Below are 8057 nucleotides of genomic sequence, written 5' to 3'. Positions count from 1 at the left end.
CACATGCAAGATGTTTTAAAGCACTGGGCTTGAAAACCGCCACAGCCTGCACTCTCGCCATGGTGCGCACCAGTCCAGCACGGCCATCACTACACAAACAGCTGTTTGCGGTGCGTTACACAGTAAGTTTGGTGTGTCAGTGTGAAGTAGTTCTCTAATTACACTCCCTGATAGATGTAAACACGTGCAAGATGTTTTAAAGCACTTTAGGCCTCCAATTCAGCATGCAATGTGATTTCTGCGCTTAAAACACTGCTTTGCGTCAAATCCAGATTTTCCCCCGGGACTTTTGGCATCTATTCCACTCCTCCATGCAAAAACTCAGATGTTAGACCCCTTGAAACATCTTTTCCATCACTTTTGTGGCCAGCATAAGTGTTTCTAGTTTTCATAGTTCGCCTCTCCATTGAAGTCTGTTGCGGTTCACGAAAGTTCACGTGAATCGAACGTTTGGCAAAGGTTCGCAAACCGAAAATCGGAGGTTCGGGCAGGGCCGGCCCTAGACTTTTTGCCGCCTGATGCAAATTTTGAAAAAATTGAGCCCCCCCCCGAGCTGGAGGGGTAGCGGGCAGGATGGGGGTATTGGGCCTAGCGGTGGGGAGGGGGGTCGGACCCCCCTCCCTCGCCTGGGTCCCCTGATCTGCGCTCCCCTCCAGCTTTAAATAGTGAGTAAGCAGCCAACAGTAAGAGAAACGGGCGGGGGATCACTCACCTCTTCCTCGTTCCAACGTGCGCTCCACTGAAGTCACTTCCTGCAACGCCGGCCACTTACAATACAGTGGGTGGCGTTGCAGGAAGTGACGTCAGTGGAGCACACGCTGGAACGAGGAAGAGGTGAGTGATCCCCCACGGACGGGTGGATGCCGCCCCTAGAAGTTTGCCGCCTGAGGCAAAAGTTTCACCCCGCCTCATGAGCGGGCCGGCCCTGGGTTCGGGCCATCTCTAATTGAGTAGAGATGCCCATTTGGATTCAGCAGAAATGAAATTTATCAAATGAAATCTGCATTTCCGATCGGAATTTCTGCGGAAATACCACATTAACGCAACTCTGTAATTTTAGCCCATTCACAGAACTCGGAAGCATTGGACCAATCAGAGACTGCAGAGTCAACTCGGAAGTATTTTGCCAATCAGAGTATGCAAAAAATGAGCAAAAAGAGACTCTTGGAAAACAAATCGGATTTCTGAAGAAATACATTACCACAACTTGGTAATTTTAGATCAATCTCAGAACTCAGAGAATGCAGAGTCAACTCGAAAGTATTTGGCCAATCTCAATTTGGCTAAACTCAGAAATAGGAAATGGGTATTGAAAATTTGAAAGCCCTTCTTTTATCACATTATAAACCATCATCTGTTTTCAAAATTTTCATGATTGATTAAAAACCCATTGTCTCATTATCTGTTCTCAACTCACTCCCACTGCCTAATAACAGGAACCACAAGGGATTACCTAGTGAGCACAATCACCAAACCGAATCCAAATAAACTGAAGTAAATTTGACTGTCATTAATCCCAAGTTTAACCTCCCTGGTGGTGGAAAGTCAGGCTTGGGGTGGAAAACTGCAGCTCATAGCAGTTACCACGAGCCTGACTCATGGTAGCCACCGGGAGGTCTGTGCAGAGCATTGCGCACTGTGGGCATTTGAACTCACCTCCCCTTGGATCCAGACATTGGCAGCCATCCTCCTTCTGGTCCCTGGAGGCTCTGGGCCCCTCTGGTAAGATCTCACTATAGGGTTACAGAAGGAGAGGAGCATGGAGAGAGAACTGCAGCGCTGGATCTCAGGGAGGCGAGTAAGTGCAGGGCTGCTGCAGGCTCTCTGGGGGTATGATTTTTTTTCTTGTTCTTAGGGTCTAAAAGTGGATGAAAAAAAATTGTACCACTTTTAGATCCTAAAATCAGGAAGGAACCATACCGCCAAGGAGTTCACTGTGTGAACAAGCAAGTGTGAAAATCTATCTGCATGAAGTTTATATGTTCACTAGGTTTTGAATAAGATTCCTGGTGGATGAAAATGTTCACAAGCATGAGGTATCCTTGGAATTCTCACTAATTTTAAATAGTTGGTGAGACAGTCCTCTGTGTAGTTTTTGTCTTTTCCTCTCCTATATGCAGAAGGTCCCTTTGTAGAGACGTTTTGCTAACTTATATGTGTACAATGTTATCAAGGAACAGGAAAGTTTGTCTGGTATACAACAGTATTGCTGAAAATTTGGTATTTGCTTTCAAATATATGGGCAAATCTGAAACCTTACATCACAGAGGATTGTGTCATGGTGAAACAACAAAGTTTTTTTCCTAATTAATTATTATTAACGCCATATCATACAGTAACATTTTTCTTGCTGTGCAAATTCTGCTGTAGGAGAGCTACTCTGAAAGACATACTGTTTTTCATAACTTTTGGTTGTTATCAAGTGGATTGTTAATTAAACAATATTAATAAAATGAAGTGCTGTGTACAAGTGTCTTTTTGCCTTTGCCAAACTCTCAAAGTCAGAAGGGGGTGGGGAGGGGAGAGGCTCTCAGAAATTCAATTCAATGCTGTTTCCAATTTGATTTGTGTATTTTTGAAATAATGTTTCAAATAGACTGCACTGTCTATGTGATTTGTTTCACTACTTGAGATAGCACAAATTCCCCAGATTTGCTATTGAACTATTGAATAATTCATGCAAATGGAACACAACACCAGTATAAATTGAGAACCCCTTGTAATTTCATCAAATAGCAACAGGTTTGAATGTCTTGTACAGTGCCTTGATAAACATGTTGAGAGACTTTACCTTTTTAGATAGTGTCATTTTTTGAGTGCCTGTAATGTTCTTCTGGCACTTCAGTTTGCAATCTTCACCTCAGTTTTATTATCGTATCATATTATAACAGGGACTGATGAAATACTATTGACGTTTTGTGAGAGTGTGTCCTAACACATGCAACCACAGGAAAAACATACCTTTAATAAATACAGGACAACACTGCAGGTGTAGGCACAAGATTGCAGTTACTAAACTACTAATTTACTAGCCTTTTATTGATTTTACTAGTTCTGATATGGCCCAAGTGATGTGTTTAGTATGGCATGATAGCTATAACTGAAAATCTATCAGTTTATTTCATAATTTCATCACATATTGTACTATATTCATAGTTCATATATAGTAATTGCATCTATGCTTAAAGAGACTCCGTAACAAAAATTGCATCCTGTTTTTTATCATCCTACAAGTTCCAAAAGCTATTCTAATGTGTTCTGGCTTACTGCAACACTTTCTGCTATCACAGTCTCTGTAATAAATCAATGTATCTTTCCCCTGTCAGACTTGTCGGCCAGTGTCTGGAAGGCTGCCAAGTTCTTCAGTGTTGTGGTTCTGTGATGCATCTCCCCCTTTCAGGCCCCTCTCTGCACACTGCCTGTGTGATATTTAGATTAGTGCAGCTTCTCTCTGCTCTCGTATCTTTTACAAGCTGGATAAAGTGTCCTCTGAGCTGGCTGGGCTTTCACATACTGAGGAAATTCAGACAAGGGCAAAGCTGTTTGCAGGAAGAAAAGAGCAGCCTGAAACTTCAGTGCATGAGAGCAGAAGGGGGAAAGAAACACACAAATGATCTCTTGAGATTCAAAAGGAAGGGTGTATACAGCCTGCTTGTGTATGGATGTATTTTGTATGTGTGGAGATACTGTACATCAACCTACTTCCTGTTTTGGTGGCCATTTTGTTTGTTTATAAACAAACTTTTTAAAACTGTTTTTAACCACTTTTAATGCGGCGGGGAGCGGCGAAATTGTGACAGAGGGTAATAGGAGATGTCCCCTAACGCACTGGTATGTTTACTTTTGTGCGATTTTAACAATACAGATTCTCTTTAAGGGTTGCAAATGTTTTGCTGTATTACAATAGGAATTTTCTCAAAGACATTGTGTGCCATTTGGCAATCCTGTTGGGGGTACATAAAAATAGTGCAATTAAAAAATGGCACATGGTGAAATGGTGAAATGTTCATAGTAACGTTATTTAACATATTAAAACAAGAAACATTAAATAACCTTACTATGAACATTATAGTTCAAATTGATGTGCTGTCAGTAAAATATTGGGAGGGTTTACTGTCTTTGAACAGCGGGCGCTCCATAAGCAGCTTCAGCAGAACTGGGAGCTTCCATTGCTCTGCAGTTTACCTCTCTCCTGCCTGTAGTGAAGCCCCATGGAGCAAGCAGACTTAGCTGGATCATCGGCTCAGGCAAGTGCCTGCAGCCATTTGATTACAGAGGCAGGACCGTGCATTGAGAGCCCATAGTTCCAGTTCTGTTACCGCACCACCACCTGACCAGATTGTATTGTGCTCCACAGAATTTCTGGTCTATCACCACCCCAATCTTCACTTTTGGATGCCCCAGAAAGAACAGTTTCTGTAGTGCACCAAATTCATGTGTCTGGATATATGCAAATCTGTTCCTGGGCTGGTGGTAAGACAAAATCGTTTTTGGTGAAGACTTAACATTTTTTTACCCTCTTGACAAGCTATTAAAAAAGTTTATTCCCTAAGGTAACTATTTGTGTTTTTTTTAATTGTAATTTTTTTTTTTTATGAAAAGTTTTATTTGGGTATTTTTGGGAGAGTGTAGGAAGTAAGGAGTTAATTTTAAATTATGTGTAGGTTTGTTTATTAAAATAAATGTATGTAAGTGTAATTTTACTATTTGGCCACAAGATGTCCTCAGTCATTAGCGATTGTGGCTGAGTACGTATATCTATGCCCCTGAGGCTTAGATGAATTTTTCAGGGGCATACATATACTGTACTGTAATCATTAAAGGAACACTATCAAACCAAGTGTCCTAAAATGACAAAGTAAAAATAATGTAGCTGTGTAAACATATTCCTACTTTTTATAGTAAATATCAGAGGCAAAAGCTGTTATTCACTGTGTGTAGATTTTAGTTTGGTTTGAATGTTTCATTTGCCAAGGTGAGTTTCTGCAGTCTGACATGCTAAGAACAGTGTAATATTGAAGCAGTTATATGAAATACCTCTGGTGTCAGGTTTCACACACTATTACAAATGTTTATGTTGCACATAAGATACATTTCCTCTGCTTTCTGCAGAGAGCTCTCAGCGACAGGCAACTGCAGTGAAAGCTTTCTCTCACACACAGGGTAAACAGATGTAGTGTAAGGGAATCCCCTCCCTTCATGATTTAGTCCGTAAGATGTTTGTTGGCATCTGTGAAGTTTGAAAGAAATTTGATAACAGTAAACAAAGAGATAAGTATTGAAATATATACACCAGTACTTAACAGCACGTCCCAAACTATTCCCATCTCAACTGAAAAAAACATGTTACTCAACAGTGTTCTTTTAAGTGATTACTGCTTAGGTATAGGGGTGTAACCTATATTATGAATAACTTTCTCCTATTACCCTGTTACTGGTCTCTCTATTTCTTATAACTATTAATAAGCATCTGGCAAATCTATTATGGCCTCATCCTATAAGAGTTATAATCTGAATTTTAACTGTTGATAACATTAGTTGATGAAAGTTAAAGTGTCACTGAAGTGAAAAAAAATATGTGATATAATGAATTGTATGTGTAGTACAGCTAATTAATAGAACATTATTAGCAAGAAAAGTCTCATTTTTATTTTCAGTTATATAGCTTTTTTTATAACATTGCATTCTGTCATATTTGCAATTACAAACCACACACCCTTTGAACTCCCCTGCAGTAAAACCTTATCTGAAGCTGTGTTTCACTGTTTTTTGATGTATAAGTGCTTCGGAAAATAGGACTGGGGTCCAACCCAAGTTGGGTCATAGAGCTCAGAGAAGCTCTTTTGCATAGATGGATTGTGAAGTTTCTTAACTCTTCCTGTACCGGAAACAATATCAGACTTGGTTCTTTGCTACTAATGTTCTATTTATTAGCTGTACTACACATATAATTCATTATTTCAAGTTAATTTTTTACATCCGATTCTTTTTAAAGAAGTGAGAAAGCTGACTTGCTGATGCTCAAAAAAACTAAGGTTGTCTCAAGCACTTTACTCAAGTACACATTACTTTAAGGTCCCCATGCTCTTCATATAATAACTCATCCACAACAGTGTACTGATTCTCTTGTGGTTCGCAGCTTCTCAGTCTGGAAGGTTGCAAAATACTTTGCTAGTAGAAGCTCTATGCTGAGATGTGGTACTACTGCAATAGCAATATTAGTTGCATCTTCCATTACTGTAATAACACAAAGTAGGGCTATTACACATTTCGTACGATATGCATATCTTGCATTTCCTTTTTTCTAGAATGTGTGTGTGTGTGTGTGTGTGTCGGGGGGGGGGGGGAGTTAGCAATCATTCACTAGAAATGGCAGATGAGATGCTGAATTATGCAAATTGTGTATGCAGATTTATATCAAGGTAGAAATCATTTGGTACATTTTCAAGATGTATAAATTTGCATCCACATTTGCATAATCCTGCAACAATTTAGATGTATTTGTATTACATTAACTGTTCCTATTTTTTTACTTTCATAAAATAATCTCTTCAAGATGTGCTTTACTCTTGTGAAGAAGAGTAATGCTACGTACACACATGCGACAACGATCGTTCGTTGTTAACGACGAACGATCTTTTAATTGACGAAAGAACGACCGAAGTAAAGTTAGTTCTAAAAAGTGTGTAACGATCACATCGTTAGAACGAACGTTACACCACGTAAAAGCACTTAATGCGCCTGCGCATAAAATTGTAAAATTCCATGGAGAAAAAGTGAAATGCGCATGTCCAGCCTGGTACGAACGATCGTTTCCAACGATGTACTACTTTTGCAAACGATCGTCGTTGGGAAAAATCCGCCGAGACAGAACTTTCTTTTGTAGCGATTTGGCTCGTTCGTCGTTAGACTTAATAGTCGGTGGTTCGTTTTTTGTAACGATCGTCGTTGGTAAAGATCGGGGAACGATCGTTACAAACGACTATAGTCGCATGTGTGTACGCACCTTTAGGCTGCTTTCACAGGGGGACGTTAAATTCCCATGTTACAGCAGCCTTTAACGCAGCCCAACTCACAGCAATGAAAAATCAATGTGCTGTTCACAGTGCACGCGTTGAGTAGGAGTATAACGCTGCACGTTAAATGAAAGTGCAGCATGCTGTGCGTTATACTCCTATTTTGCTGCGTTAGAATGTTTGCACGTGCTCAGTAATGTTTTTTTTTTTTTCTAAATGTGCCACATGCTCCGTTTTTGTTTGATCAGTATGCGTCAAAAAGTACGCATCAAGTACGCATCAAGAGACGCATAACGCAATTCAATGTAACGTCCAACTTCAAAGCTCACATGCGTTGCGTTAGGGGCACGTTATGCAACCTTATTGTCGCATCAAACGCAATGTCTTAGTGTGAAAGAGCCCTTGCTTTCCTCTTCTTGCTATAGCTTTCTCCACACACATAACTGAGCTGTCCTGTATGTTTGGAAGAGGGGCTTGTGTAAACAGTAGAAGATCTGAAGCAGCTAAGCTTCTGATAACAACACTCAAAGTAGAGAAAAGAAAGGAGAAAATGTATAAGGTTACATTTGCAAACATGCTTCATGTGCCCGTGGCCATAACATTTCAAAAGTGCACTTATCCTTTAAAGATGCCTCTTTCTTCTCATGAAGTTGTGAGATGCTGCTGACCCTTGTGGATTTATGCCTTATACACCTATTGCCATTGATTGCACAGTAACTTTCCTCCCGGCCTATACATGTTATATTCCGCTAGTAATGAACAAACTGAAGATGTCTCACTTACTTACCCGTATATGGCAAAGGAGGCAAATATTGTTTTGCAAAGAGGTTTGCATTTGCTAAACCCATTGTGACAAATGAGCTGATGTTTTAAGCTTTTAGACCCCCTCAATAGCTGCCGCACCTATCTTACATGGAAGATAAAGCTGGCATATTTCACTATCAGCTGTCATTTTCTGTCAGTCTTAGTGTTTACAAGTAATAGAGGAGAAAAATAAATGTTCTGCTTATAGAATGTATTGCTGTTATATTCTTATGGGTA

Source organism: Hyperolius riggenbachi, chromosome 3 (genome assembly GCF_040937935.1).
Source record: "Hyperolius riggenbachi isolate aHypRig1 chromosome 3, aHypRig1.pri, whole genome shotgun sequence".
NCBI lineage: Eukaryota > Metazoa > Chordata > Amphibia > Anura > Hyperoliidae > Hyperolius > Hyperolius riggenbachi.
The sequence above is the reverse complement of the archived record's forward strand: the minus strand, read 5'-3'. Positions refer to the sequence as shown.